This window comes from Eschrichtius robustus, chromosome 1 (assembly GCF_028021215.1).
Source record: "Eschrichtius robustus isolate mEscRob2 chromosome 1, mEscRob2.pri, whole genome shotgun sequence".
NCBI classification, from domain to species: Eukaryota; Metazoa; Chordata; class Mammalia; order Artiodactyla; family Eschrichtiidae; genus Eschrichtius; species Eschrichtius robustus.
In genome coordinates, this window is record NC_090824.1 from 5,800,772 (window position 1) to 5,815,198 (window position 14,427).

The window sequence follows — 14,427 nt, forward strand, 5'->3', positions numbered from 1 at the left end:
GTAGCTTTTCTTTACACTAGCAATAAACAAAAATGGAAATGGAAAAACCATCACATTCACAACGGGAACAAAACTATTTTTTGAAATATCTGAAAAACATTAGGAATAGTCTATTTATGATGGCATCAAAAGAATAAAATACCTAGGAATAAACTTAACAAAAGTAGCACAAAACTTACACCCTGAAACTACAAAACATTGTTGAAAGAATTTAAAGAAGGTCTAAATAACTGGAAAAACATCCCATATTCATAGATTGTAAGACTTAGTATTGTTAAGATGGCTATACTCTCTAAATTATCTATAGATTAAATGCAATCCTTATCAGAATCCCAGTTGACTTCTTTGTAGAAATTACCAAAATGATTCTAAAATTCATATTAAATTGCAAGGGACCCAGAATGGCTAAAACAATTGTGCAAAAAGAGAAACAAAGTTGGAGGACTCACAGTTCTGATTTCAAAACTTAGTACAAAGCAAGTGCAATGAAGACTGTGTGGTATGGGCATAAGGATAGACATACAGATCAGTGGAATAGAATTGAGAATCTAGAAATAAACCCCTGTGTCTATGGTAAATTGATTAAAATTTTTTTATTAAAGTACAGTTGATGTACAATATTATGTAATATACAGGTGTACAATACAGTGATTCACAATTTTTAAAGGTTACACTCCATTTATAGTTATTATAAAATATTGACTATATTCCCCATGTTGTACAATATATCCTTGTAGCTTATTTGTACCTCGCACTCCCCCACCCCTATATTGCCCCCCTCTCCTTCCCTCTCCCCACTGGTACCCACTAGTTTGTTCTCTATGTTGTGAGTCTGCTTCATTTTTGTTATATTCACTAGTTGTATTTTTTAGATTCCACATATAAGTGATATCATACAGTATTTGTCTTTCTCTGTCTGACTTATTTCACTTAGCGTAATGCCCTCCAAGTCCATCCATGTTGCTGCAAATGGCAAAATTTCATTCTTTTTTACGGCTGAGTAGTATTCCATTGTATATATATATACTACATCTTCTTTATCCATGATGAACTGATTTTTTTTTTTTTATAGAAATGGTAAAAGACCAAAAATGGTGCCAAGACCATTCAATGGGGGAAAGAACAGTCTTTTCAACAAGTGGTGCTGGGACAACTAGACAGTCACATGCAAAAGCATAAAGTTGACCTTACACCATACAAAAAAATTAACTCAAAATGTCTCAATGAGCTAAACTAACCCAAACCAAAGCTTATAAAACTCTTAGAAGAAAATACAAGGGTAAACCTTAATGATCTCAGTTTTGTCAGTGGATTCTTAGATATGACAACAAAAGCATGACCAACAAAGGAAACAATAGTTCAACTGGACTTCCTCAAAATTGAAAATTTTTGTGCTTCAAAGAACATTATCAATAAAGTGAAAAGACAACCCACTACAGAATGGGAGAAAATATCTTCAAATCATTTACCTGAAAAGGATCTATATCTAGAATATATAAAGATCTCAGGGCTTCCCTGGTGGCACAGTGGTTGAGAATCTGCCTGCCAATGCAGGGGACACGGGTTGGAGCCCAGGTCTGGGAAGATCCCACATGCCGCGGAGCAACTAGGCCTGTGAGCCACAAGTACTGAGCCTGTGCATCTGGAGCCTGTGCTCCGCAACAAGAGAGGCCGCGATAGTGAGAGGCCCGCGCATCGTGATGAAGAGTGGCCCCCGTTTGCCGCAACTAGAGAAAGCCCTTGCACAGAAACGAAGACCCAACACAGCCAAATATAAATAATAAATAAATTAAAAAAAAAAAAAAAGATCTCATAACTCAAAAATAAAAGACAAAGAATCCAATTTACAAATGGGCCAATCACTTGAATAGACATTTCTCCAAAGAAAATATGCAAATAGCCAATAAGCAGCTGAAAAGATGCTCAACATCATTCATCATTGGGGAAATGCAAATCAAACTACAATGAGATACCATTTCACACCCACTAGGATGGCTAGATTAAAAAGTCAGATAATAGCAAGTGATGAAGATATAGAGAAATTGGAACCATCATACATAGCTGTTGGGAATGTAAAATCGTGTAGCCATGTTTAAAAACAGTCTGGCAGTTCTTTAAATGATTAAACATAGAGTTACCATATGATCCAGTGATGCCACTCCTAGATATATGCCCAAGAAGAATGAAAACGTATGTCCATACAAAAACTTGCACAAAGATGTTTATCTACATGATGTTTATTGCATCATTATTCATAATAGCGAAAAGGTGGAAACAACACAAACGTCTATCAACTGTTGAATGGATAAAAAAATATGGTATGTCCACACAATGGAATATTATTTGGCCACAAAAAGGAATGAAGTACTGACAATTGCTGTGACATGGATGAACCTTGAAAATATTATGCTAAGTAAAACAAGCCAGTTACAAAAGATCATATAGTATATGATTCCATTTATATAAACTGCCCAGAATAGGAAAATCTGTAGAGACAAAAAGTAGGTTGCTTAGGGCTGGGAAGGATGGGGGAATAAAGGGGTGAATTGTAAGGGGGTGAAACCATAGCTAAATGGTATGGGGTTTCCTTTTGAGGCGATGAAAATGTTCTAAAATTAACTGTGATGATGATTATGCATATCTGTGAATTTCCTAAAACCTGTGGAATTATATGCCTTAAATGGGTCAATTGTATGGTATGTCTCAATTGTATGTCTCAATAAAGCTGTGTTTTTGTGTGTGTGTTTTTTAAAGAATAAGTTGGAATGGGGACTTCCCTGGTGGTCCAGTGGTTAAGACTTCACCCTTCCAATGCAGGGGGTACAGGTTCGATCCCTGGCCGGGGAGCTAAGATCCCACATGCCTCGCAGCCAAAACACTAAAACATAAAACAGAAGCAATATTGTAACAAATTCAATAAAAGACTTAAAAAAATAGTTTAAAATTAAAAAAAAAAAGAGTAAGTTGGAACAATGACCTGGAAAGATTTTTATTAGTGCTTAAGTGAAAAAAGAAAGTTGCAGAGTGTTATGAATTGAACTGTGACCCTGCCCGCTGCCCCGTCCCCCCTCCCACCCCCCTCCACCCGCCATTCATACATTTAAGTCTTAACTCGGAGTACCTCAGAATGAGAACCTGTTTGGAAATAAGGTTGTCGCAGATGTAATCAGTTAAGATGCCATACTGGAGTAGGGTGGGCCCCTAATCCAATATGACTAGAATCCTTATAAAATAAAAAGGGGAACAACACCAAAAGTGAACTTCAATGTAAATCGTGGACTTTGAGTAAAAATGATGTGTCGATGTAAGTTCAATTGGTAACAAATGTCCCATTCTGCTGGGGGATGGTAATGTGGAGGAGGATGTGTATTTACAGAGTAGATGGGAAATCTCTGTACCTTCTGCCCAGTTTTGGTGTGAACCTAAAACTGCTCTAAAAAAATAAAGTCTAATGAAATTTAAAAAAAATAAAAAGGGGAAATTTGGACACAGACATGCACAGACAGGGAGAATACCAAGTGAAGATTGGGGTTACACGGTCACAAGCCAAGGAATTATCAGAGGATAAGAGAGAGGCCTGGAACGAATCTTTCCCTGGCACCTTGAGACGGGGCGTGGCCCTGCAGATACCTCGATTTCAAATTTCTAGTGACATGAGACTGTTGTGAGATAATAATTTTCTGCTGTTTAAGCCCCTCAGTTTGTGGTATTTTGTTATGGCAGCCCTAGGGAACCGATACATAGAGTAACAATGGAAACAGAGATTAATTTGTATTAATTCATTCTGTTAACATTGGTTATCTTATGGGATTGGACTGGAGTAGGAGAGGCTATTAGGCTTTTAAATATGCTTTTATTGTTTGAATTGTTATAAGGGACACATACTCTTTTTTTTTGCATTTTAAAAACAATTTTTTTTTTTCTTTTTACAAGAGAGTTGGGCTTCAGGCTTTGGAGGCTGTCTTCATTTTTTTAAAAAATTAATTAATTAATTAACTTATCTTGGTTGCGTTGGGTCTTCGTTGCTGCGCGCGGGCTTTCTCTAGTTGTGGTGAGCGGGGGCTACTCTTCGTTGTGGTGCGTGGGCTTCTCATTGTGGTGGCTTCTCTTGTTGCAGAGCACGGGGCTCTAGGTGCACGGGCTTCAGCAGTTGTGGCTCGCGGGCTTTAGAGTGCAGGCTCAGTAGTTGTGGCGCACAGGCTTAGTTGCTCCGTGGCATGTGGGATCTTCCCAGACCGGGGCTCGAACCCCTGTCCCCTGCATTGGCAGGCGGATTCTTAACCACTGCGCCACCAGGGACAGTCCCTGTCTTCATTTTTTCTGTCACCTTCCGGGGTTAGACATTTTAACTGTCTTCTGTAGGGTCCTCCTTTCCAGCCCCCAAATTTCTTGGCCAAACACATTCTCCGAAGCAGTCAGGAAAATTCCGCAGCACACTGGGTATGGGGAAAGCAAGGCAGGAATGCAGCTCCTGCTGTCCTGGCTTGTGGGTGAAGACTGTCATAGGATGAGGGTGAGGATGACGGTGATGATGGTGGTGATGGAGGAGGTACGGGGTGGGGAGGATTAATGCACGTTGAAATCTCCAGTTTGCACTTTCCTCTTCCCCATGGAGCCTTATTTAATGCTCCAAGGCAATATCTCCCATTCACAGATTTGGAAACTGAGGCTAGCAAGGTCATGTGACTTGGGTGGGGGCCCACAGCTAGTAAGTCGTGGAGCCGGGATCTGAGACTGGATTAACCCAGCTCCACCCCCCCTTCTCCTTCCAACTCACTGACACCTCAAACACCACAGAGGTTGGGAGTGGTACGGTGCCCCTCCGTGCCTCTGTCCCCGCCCCCGCCCCATGTGTCAGGCCTCATCCCTGGCTGCGCAAGGACCTCTTGTAGTTCAAAACAGCCACGGGCTGGAATAAAAAATCGGGACCCATCCCACCACCCTTTCTCTCTGCAGTTTTCTAGTAGCCCCAGTTAATTTGCTGTGGTGTGGCAGCCTGCATTATTCAAGCGCGTGGAATATTCAGGCTGTTGGACAGAGGCACTGAGCCTGTCGGGGCTGGCTGAGCGGCTGTCTCTCAAAAGGCCCCTGTGGGCTGGGGAAGCTGCCAGGCTCTGGGAGGTACCCTGCGCCTTGTTGTGGGGACAGATGTGGCTGTCGTCCCAGCCTGACCCAGGTGGAGGCATGGGCTGCCTCTGTCACCTGACGGGTGTCCCCACTTGGGGCGAACGTATTACTGAGCACCTGGGCTCTTTCCAACCAGACTCCTGGACGAACCGGCTCAGCTGTGTCCCCGCTGGTGGGAGCCCCACAGAATCCACTCCCGGGGGAGCTGGCCCAGTGTGCCGGGGCTGTGCAGACCTTTCAGGGTCGTGGACACTCTTCCCTCAGTCCCTGCAGGGTGCTGACCTCCAGCAGGAAAACCTGGAACTCAGGACGCCCTGTGGTTTCAGCACCGTGTCAGCCTCGCGACTGCAAACATGCCAAAGCACCAGGTTGAAAACCCTGTGTATGTTCAGGCTGCCCAAGATGGCTGTGCTCTTGCTCGCTGTACATCCCCTGCTTGGCCAGTGCCTGCTTCCCCTACACCCTACTCACATGGCTGACCTTCCTATGTCCTTGCCTCCGCCCCAGCTAGTGACTGTTCTTATCTTTAGATCAGAACATCTCCACCAGGATAGCTTATCAAAGGGGTGGTGAGGGGCGTGCCGCTCTGACAGTTTCCCTGATAACCAACGAGCCAACCTGACATCAGCTTCCCCTACAACTGGTAACCTTCTCCTCCCCCCAGGAGCCAAGACTGCCACCACGTCCCACCTGCAGTCTGCCACACATGGTGGGGTGTCGCCCCAGGACCTTGATTCAGATGTGTAAGATCCCCCATGCGTGAAACCACTCATGTCCCTGTTGCTGACGGGCTTTTTCTTTGGTCTTGAGGCTGGGCAAGTACAGGCCTTGCAGGTCTGTGGGGTGCAGCCCAACACCCTGGTTCTCTGTGATGGCTGGGCTCCCATGAGGTCAGTGTGAATGGGGTCCCTAAGCAAGAGGTCGAATACTAGAACCCATGCTTCCAGAATCAGGGCACACGTCTTCCTAAGCCTTTGCCCTCTTGAGTCCTTGATTGTAGATCTAGTGTCAAAATGCCACAGCATCCAGTTCCAGAATCCTAGAGTCCTGGCGGGCAGTTCTGGAACCTTGGGGGTGGTTTCCTGAACCCTGGGGGGTGGTTTTGCAATCTGAGCTCCCAGTCGCACTGTGCAGAGCTCACCAGCCCCTTCCTGAGTTGAGCCTTCAGGGTCCGACCCAGTCTCTGAAAACATGGTTTATGGAGCACCTGGCAGGAGTGAAGGCAGGTGCCCTTAAAGATACAATTAAGGAAGAAATCCTGGAAAGTTCTTTGAACTTCTGACACAGCTTCTTGGCCTCAATTAGGGCTGCCACTGCTCGCACCTTCCTGGGCAGATTTACGTGGGTGGAGAGAGACCCTGGAGCCCCCTGCTCCCTCAGGTACTCAGGGAACCACACTTCCCCCAGGGGGGCCCCTGTTGTTCATGGCTCCCTCTGGGCACATTGTGGTTTTGGGGGCTTGGAAGGCTCTGACTCGGTGGAAGTCTGCCCATGTTGTGATCACCTTGTCCTCCCATTTTACAGATGAGGACTCTGAGGCTCTGAATGCTCTCATTGGTCTAGACCTGGGTTTCTCAACCTCAGCACCATCGACATTTTGGGTTGGATAATCCTTTTTGGGGGGTTCTGTCCTGTGCACTGGAGGGCATTGAGCGGCATCCCTGGTCTCAATCCGTTAGATGCCAGCATTCCTCCAGTGTGACAACCAAAAATGTCTCCAGACGTTGCCACATGTCCTCTGGGGTAAAAAAAAATCTCCTCCAATTGGGAAGCTTTGGTCTACGGAATGGATTCCTGAGCCCTGTGTTGATTCTGAGGTGGGCCTCATAACTGTCCCGCCAACCCTGCCTGTTGCTTGACTGGCCCCTCTTCCCAACCTGAGATGCCCCATTAGGGGCAAGAGATGCCCCCAATAGATGCCCCAAGAGAATAATCCCATTATCCCCATTTTTCAGAGGAGGAAACAGTGGTACAGTTTTAAAAAGAGGTTTACACTGTTCAAGGTCACACAGCAAATCAGCAGCAGAATTAGGATTCAAACTCATATCTGTCTCTTTCAAATCTACCACACCGTCTCCCTGATTCCTGCTGAGATCCTGAGCTCACTCAGTCATTCAACAAATATTTTTTGAGTACATACCACAGACCAGGCCCTATTCTAGATGCTGAGTCAACAGCAGTCAACAAAACAAAGACTCCTGCCCTCATAGAGCTGATATTCTAGAGGGGTTGCAGGGCGGGGGGAGGTTGGAAAATAAACAAATACCCAGCTTGGAATCAGGCTGGAAGGCAAATGAGAGGACTCCCAAGGCTGCTCAAACGCCCCCTCCTCAGCTGGGCTGTGACTCAGAGCTATAAAAGCCACCATCAATAATGAAATGGGTGGGTTCCCCCTTCACCCCCTGCCCCAGGAAACTGGGGCTCAGATAAATGCTAGTTCTAGGTCTTCTCTCCAGCCCCCAGGTACTCACATTCCTATACAGGGCTGAGGAGCCAGGCCAGGGCAGCAGCTCTGGGCAGGCCCGCTCCGGAAACTTTTCCCTTCTCCCACATCTGTCCAATTGTGAGCAAGCGGCGCCCAGCCCGGCTGCGCAGGCCCAGACCCCCATAAATTATGCACATCACTCCCATTTCTAGACAGAGGCACTGGAGAAATTACAACTCCCATTAACTCACACTGCGCAGGGAGTCCAGCTGTTTCTCCGGCTCCGGTTCTCCTGGGCTGGAAGGGACGGGCTTGGCCGTGGGAGGGCCGGAAACGCTCAGCTACTCTGAGCGTTAGTTAATGCGCTGCGCCTGTAACTCCTTGGCAGAGAGGGGCCTTCCGTCCACAGCAGGAATGGTGCCGGTGCCTCGCTAGCTGGCCCGATGCTTGAAAAATTAGATGGAGGGGAAATGGTCGTGGAGGGGCCAGACTACGTGTCGCAGGTGCTGTCGGCGCGCTGTGTATATAAGGGGCAGGGGGCTTCAGGCCGCCTTCCAGGGGTCGCCTTCCCCTTCTCTCCCCTCCACTCGTGTCCTCGAGGTCCCCTGCATGTGGCAGCTGGACTGACCTCTCCCGGATGTGGCAGGAACTGGCCAGGAGCCAGTTCCTGTGTAAGGTAATACGAGCAGGACCACTAGAGGACTTCACTGGACCCAATCTGCAGATGAGAGAGGAAGTGACTCGTCCAAGATGACCGTGTTATTAGGGGCGGCAACTGCCGAGGTGACCGAGTTCTCCTGGCTGCGGGTTCTTGCAGCAGGCACCCCCTGCACTCTGGAGGACAGTGCCAGATACCCGCCTGCGTAGCTGATTGGACCAGGGCTTGGGGGAGGAGCCAAAGACAAACTCAGGTCGGTGGTGGCAGGCGTGAACTCTGCCCAATAGGAACTCCCCATACAGGAGTGCGGCAGCTGGAGCCAATCAGAGCCTCTCACGGGGGCACTATAAATGCTCAGGGCTGGCCCACGCCTGGCTTCTGCCCTCTGTTTGCGTGTTCCTGCCGCGCGGTGGGTGGGCGCTGCTCCCCGCCTTCCCTCGCAGCTTGCGAGCCCTGCCAGTGCCCTGGAACTGAACTCCTAGGTGGTGCCAACGCCCCCAGGTGAGAACTAGGAGGTTCCCAGACCAGGCCTTCGGAGGTGACGAGAGGCCCGTGCGGTGGCAGCCGGCCGGGTACAGGTTTCAGTCATGTCACCACTAGTGAATTCCAGTGTCCACAGACAGACTGTTGAAGTTATTTATGGCAAGGCCCAGCGATATTGATCCGCATCAATATTTATAAAAGAGGCAGCTGTTTCTGTGTTAAGGGTGCCTGTCTGCTGGCCCTTAAAGATATTAATTCTTAGGCCCAGGGATATCAGAGCTGAGGGCCTGGAAAACCCAAACAACCCAAGTGATGAATGTCCCTTTGCAGGCTGGAAAGCCGGCCCAGGCAGGAGCAGAGCCCAGCCCTAGCCCAGTCTCGGGCTCACAGTTTTCTTTGCATCGGAATGACTTCTAGGGTCTCTTTCCGTTTGCCTGATCTATGTACTGTGGGTGAAACGAATTAGAGCACATTTACTGTGCTGGACACCTTACATAAACTCTTCCTAAGCCCTCAGTGGTAAGCTTTCTTGTCTTTATAAAGATGGGGAAACTGAAGACCGCAGGGTTAAATAATTTACCCAAGATCATATCTCTAGAAAATGGTGAGGCTGAAATCTGCAACTCAGCTTCTGATTCCAAAGCCCTGCTCTCTGCTGCCTGTCTGGTCCTTGGGTTGGGTCTTGAGGGATAAGGGTGGGAAACATTTGTTTACTCACGAGTGTATTCATTCATTCAGCACGCTCATTTCACAGTTCTAGTGTTGTCCTTCTTAGGCTCTATAATGCCATTTTCTTGTTTATTCACTTGCTTTCTTGTTTGTCTGTGTCTCCCCCTAGTACGTGAGCTCCATGAAGGCAAGGCATGTGTGTATTTTATTCACTCCAGTATCCTCAGTGCCAGGCACAGCGCTAGTTCTCAAGAAATGTTGGCTGAATGTTGAAAGCATTGTAGGAAATTATATCAAGAAGTCGAGACTTATTTAGTTGTCGAATGAAATTGCAAGTGATCAAGGTTGGATGAATGCTCAAATGAATGAAAGAACTAGTCATGTCTGCTCTCTGAGGCTCAGTCTTCTCACCTGTGAAGTGAGGGTGGTAGCATTAATACCTACTATCTACCGACCTTGGAGAGGGTAAGTCACAATGTGTGGTAGTCATTAGGGCTGGTCACAGATTTTCCAGATCCTCCATGGGGTACGCATTAGGAATGCAGGTCCCTGCCTCTTTGAAGTCGGGTGACTTACTTTGGCTAATGAAATATGAGTGTGATGAACGTCACTTCCAGGTGAAGACTGTAAGAGCCAGTGAGAGATGGAAAGATTCACTGTATCCCCCGCCTCCGGAACGACCTTGCAAGCGTGTAGCAAAGTGGACCCTCCAGATATATATATTGTGGCTGAGATGTAAATTTTGTGTGTTAAGTCATTGAGAGTTTGGGTTGTTACTACAGCAGGACCTAGCCTATCCTGACTAATGGAGTACGTGTATACAGTGTGTGATGCCAAGAGCAGAGTAGGGGTTCCACAAAAGGTGCAGGTGAGATTCTCCTGCTCATCATAGTTAAGCAGGCCGTCTCTTTCCTGGATGCCAGGGACACTGTCTAGGGACAATGGAGACATTTTTTTCTCCAGCTCTTTCCCAGTTGGCTCTGCCTCAGGAAAGCAGAGAAACCCAGACATGAAGTCACCGCTTGTTTTCACGAGAGAGCAAGAAAAAAGCCGTTGCAGTATTGTGTTTGCCTTATTAAGGCTCATTTTCTCATTACAATTTTCCCTCCTAATTGCTAATTTTTCCAGCTTCTCCAAGAGCCATTCTACTTCCGCCTTGTTCCTTCCCCCCTCCAAGAGTGCTTCGAGAAACTGCCACAGATGGGCAAAGGAGAAACACACATGCTTGTTTTTAATTTACTTGAAATCCTCTTCTCTTGGTGCTACTGGGACAGGCAGCTGCCAGGCTCTCCTGGCTGTGTGGCTGGGGACTCAGCCTTGAGGACTAACTCCCTCCCACAGAGGGAGGGGCTGGTCCAGGTCCAGTCCTTTCCCGAGGGCCTGACTTTTTGGCATCAGGGTGACCTCTCCTGGCCAGGACCTCTGAGTCCTTGGATCCGGTCCTTGGGCTACGGCACCCCCTGAGTACCAATGCTGTGCCTGGAGCTGCTCCCCTGTGCCTGAGTGCATCCACTGTCCCTCATCAGGAGGGAGCAGGGGTCCCCCACTGTCAGATGGGGAGACAGACTCAGAGAACCGAGGAGCTTAGAGCAGCAGAACAGTGGAACTTTCTCCTAGGACGGTCTGTCTGAATTCCAGGGGTTCCTTCCACATGGCTGGCCTGTCCAGATCAGCAAGGAGCTGGTCGCAAGTGACACCCTTTTTCCCATCCTCCCTGAGCTGGCTCTCAAACTGATGAACCGCTACTCACTGGTCATGGGACCTAGGTCAAGTCCTTCCCTCCTCAGGGTCTGGGCCCCCACCTTCTGACTGAGGGGATGGGATCAGATGATGCCTGTAGGTCTGATATTTGGACTCCAGGCACGATATGCTCTCGGGTCTCCTGGTCCCCGTGAGGCGGGGAGGATGGGGACTTTGACCCGACGTGAGAGGGGGAATCAAAGGAGGGTTGTGCAGTAGAGTGGCTTGGACTTGCCTTGCTGGCCCTGCCACTGGTGGGCTTTGTGAGTTTGGGCAAGCCGCTTCACCTCTCTGAGCCTTGGCTTCATTGCCTACAAAAGCAGGGTAATAATCGCTGCCTCACTGGTGGGAATGCAAGCATCAGTGCAAAGCTATTAGCCTAGCGTCTGGCAACAAGCAAACATTCCCCGAACGGTAGTTGCTACAGCTGTTTATCATCCTCTTCCTTGTTGTTGTTGTTATACAGGTTTTTTTTAATGAATTGGAAAAAGTCCCACCTGTTACATACCAAAAAGGTCGCCGGGTCCAACTTCTGTTTTTTTACAAATTGGGAAACCAAGTCAAGAGAAGGGAAATGCCATGCTGAACGTGGGATCAAAAGAGAGTTAGCAGAGCTCTGGTTTACCCTCTGCCTCCTCTTCCCCACAGACAGAAAAAGAAAAACAACTGCACTGATTTCTCAGAACCCCCGTGGGAGGGGACCCCTTGGGCACAATTCCTGCTGAGTCATGTATTGTCACCAGAATGGGAGAGCCCTGTGCCCCATCGAGTTACCCAAATGCTGGGCAGCAGCAGAGGCCTGAGGAGTTGGCACCAGTGGTCGCATCCGGGAGCTTTGGGGTTGGGCTAATGTCATGGGGCGGGAAAAGGCCCGGCCCAAGATGTCTACCTAGGACATCTGGACTGTTCATAAGTGGCTGTTCTCCAAGGAACACGAACCCACATCATCGCCACTTATGGACCAGACTGTCCTTATCCCTCGTTGCACTTGGCACAATCATAGCACGTGACTGAACTTCAGAGTCTGTTTCAAGCTGCACTGCAAGCTCACACCCAGCGCCCAGTACGTCACTGGGATTATTAGTTAGGGAGAAGGAAATGAACCACAGGTTGCGAGTGGCATCCTTTGCATTTCTTCACCAGTTTTTAGTTCATGAAGTTCCTTCCTATCCATTTATCGCATTTCATCCCTCACATCCCCTGAGAGGTAGGGAATCATAGGCCCATATTATAGATTGGAAAACAGAGGCTCAGAATTTGAAGCTGGGTTGCCCGTGTGGTAGCCGTATGTGGCTATTTAAGTGAAAACGCAGTAAAGTGTAAAATGTTCTGTTCCTCGGTTGTGTTAGCCACATTCCATGTGCTTAGTAAGCATGAGTGGCCAGGGACTAGCATACTGGACACTGCAGTATGGGGTATTTTTGACCTTGCGGAAGGTTCTATCAGATGTCACCATTGCAAGGCTACTTAGTCATTACTCAGCAGAGTGGGGACCAGGAGCCCCGGTTTTCTGACGTCTAGCCCAGGGCTCTTTCCAGGGCCCCCAGAGAATGGAATTTGGAGTGTGCAGATGGGGGTGGGGAGAGCTCTCAAAAGTTCTCTGGATCTCAGGGGACCACAATATGGGGGCGGGCAGGCAGGAGGGAGATTCAGGAACGGTCTTTCATCTTTCTCTAATAAGAGCAATTTATTTCCTATTTTGCATAAAACTAGTAAGAGCTGCTCCACCAACTCCAAGGCAAACGTGGCTGTGTTGTGTCATTCTTCTAGTGAAACAAGATGGCATCAATGGGATGTCTGGGGCCTGCCCTTGGACTTCGCTCTAGTTCTCCCAGAGTCCCCGAGTCTGATACGCAGGCATCCTGAATGGGGTGCCAGTCTGTCCTCTTTCTCGGCCCAGTTGGACAGCATCTGGCTCTGAGCGCTGCGCTCCTTCCTGGGCTGGGCTGGGCTGTCCGGAACCATCCTGTCTACCTGCTGAGGATGCAGGGCCACTGCTGCCCAAGGGAGAAGACCTGAGCCCCGCTTCCCAGGCCAAGCATGGGCCACAGGATTTGGGGCTCAGCCCTTCAACCCACAGGTGGCCACGGTCCAGGGGACCCACAGCCCCTGGTGCTCCATCAGAATCAGGCTGGCTGGGGCTGTTCGTGGGACCACATCCCTTTCTCAGCTGCCCTTCCCTCTTTCCTGCCCTGGGAACCCGGGAGTCCTGATTTATTCCTTTCTGCTCACCCTCGGGGGAGAAGGCTCAGGCACCTCGGCCCTCAGGACAGGGAGCTGTTCATAACCAAGGTGGCTCTGTCACCTCTCCCTAGATGAGCATGATTTTTAGCATACTTGTGGCGGGGGGAGGTTGTGGAATTTGAGTAAAGGTTTCAACAGCTTAAAACAAACAGACTTGAAAGCCACTGGTCTTGTCCATTTCCCTTGTTTGATGGACAGCCATTGGAGATCTAAGAAAGGACAGGGTCTTGTCCAAAGCCAGTAGTGACTGGCTTGTCACTGCCCCTGCTAACACCAGACAGGACCAAGTCACCCCCTGGGGGCAGAGTAGTAGCCTCCCCATCAAGGGCAACATAGGTGGCAAATAGATTTTACCCTACGTGCCACCTCCCATCAGCCTGGAGCATTAATCCTTAAGAAGGATTCTGGGGCTTCCCTGGTGGCGTAGTGGTTAAGAATCCGCCTGCCAATGCAGGGGACACAGGTTCGAGCCCTGGTCCGGGAAGATCCCACATGCCGTGGAGCAACTAAGCCCGTGCGCCACAACTACTGAGCCTGCACTCTAGAGCCCACGAGCCGCAACTACTGAGCCCGCGTGCCACAACTACTGAAGCCCGTTTGCCTAGAGCCTGTGCTGTGCAACAAAGAGAAACCACAGCAATGAGAAGCCCGTGCACTGCAATGAAGACCCAACGCAGCCAAAAAAAAGAAGGATTCTGATGCCATGTCCCACATCAGTAAGGAGGAATGCTTGGATCAGTGAGAAGTGTCTGCCAGGGGCCTGAGAGGGAAGAGCAGCCTGTGTGGGGTATGTGTGTTCTCGCGATTCCTGACTGTAGACAAACGTTTATCCCTTAGAATGGCATTTAGGCCTTTTACGTTCTGACCCTGCGCACTTCTCTAGCGTATCTTCCCGCTCTTTGACCACGGATGTGACACGTGCCTGTCTTTCCCACCCCTGTGCCCTTGCTCCCACTGCATGGAAGCCCCCCTCCCCCTCTCCACATGTCCAGAGCTGCCCTGTTTCTCCCATCTCACTTCCAGTACCACCTCCTTCCAGAAAGCTTTCATACTCCCTGTCAGAATTGGTCTCTCTCTTCCA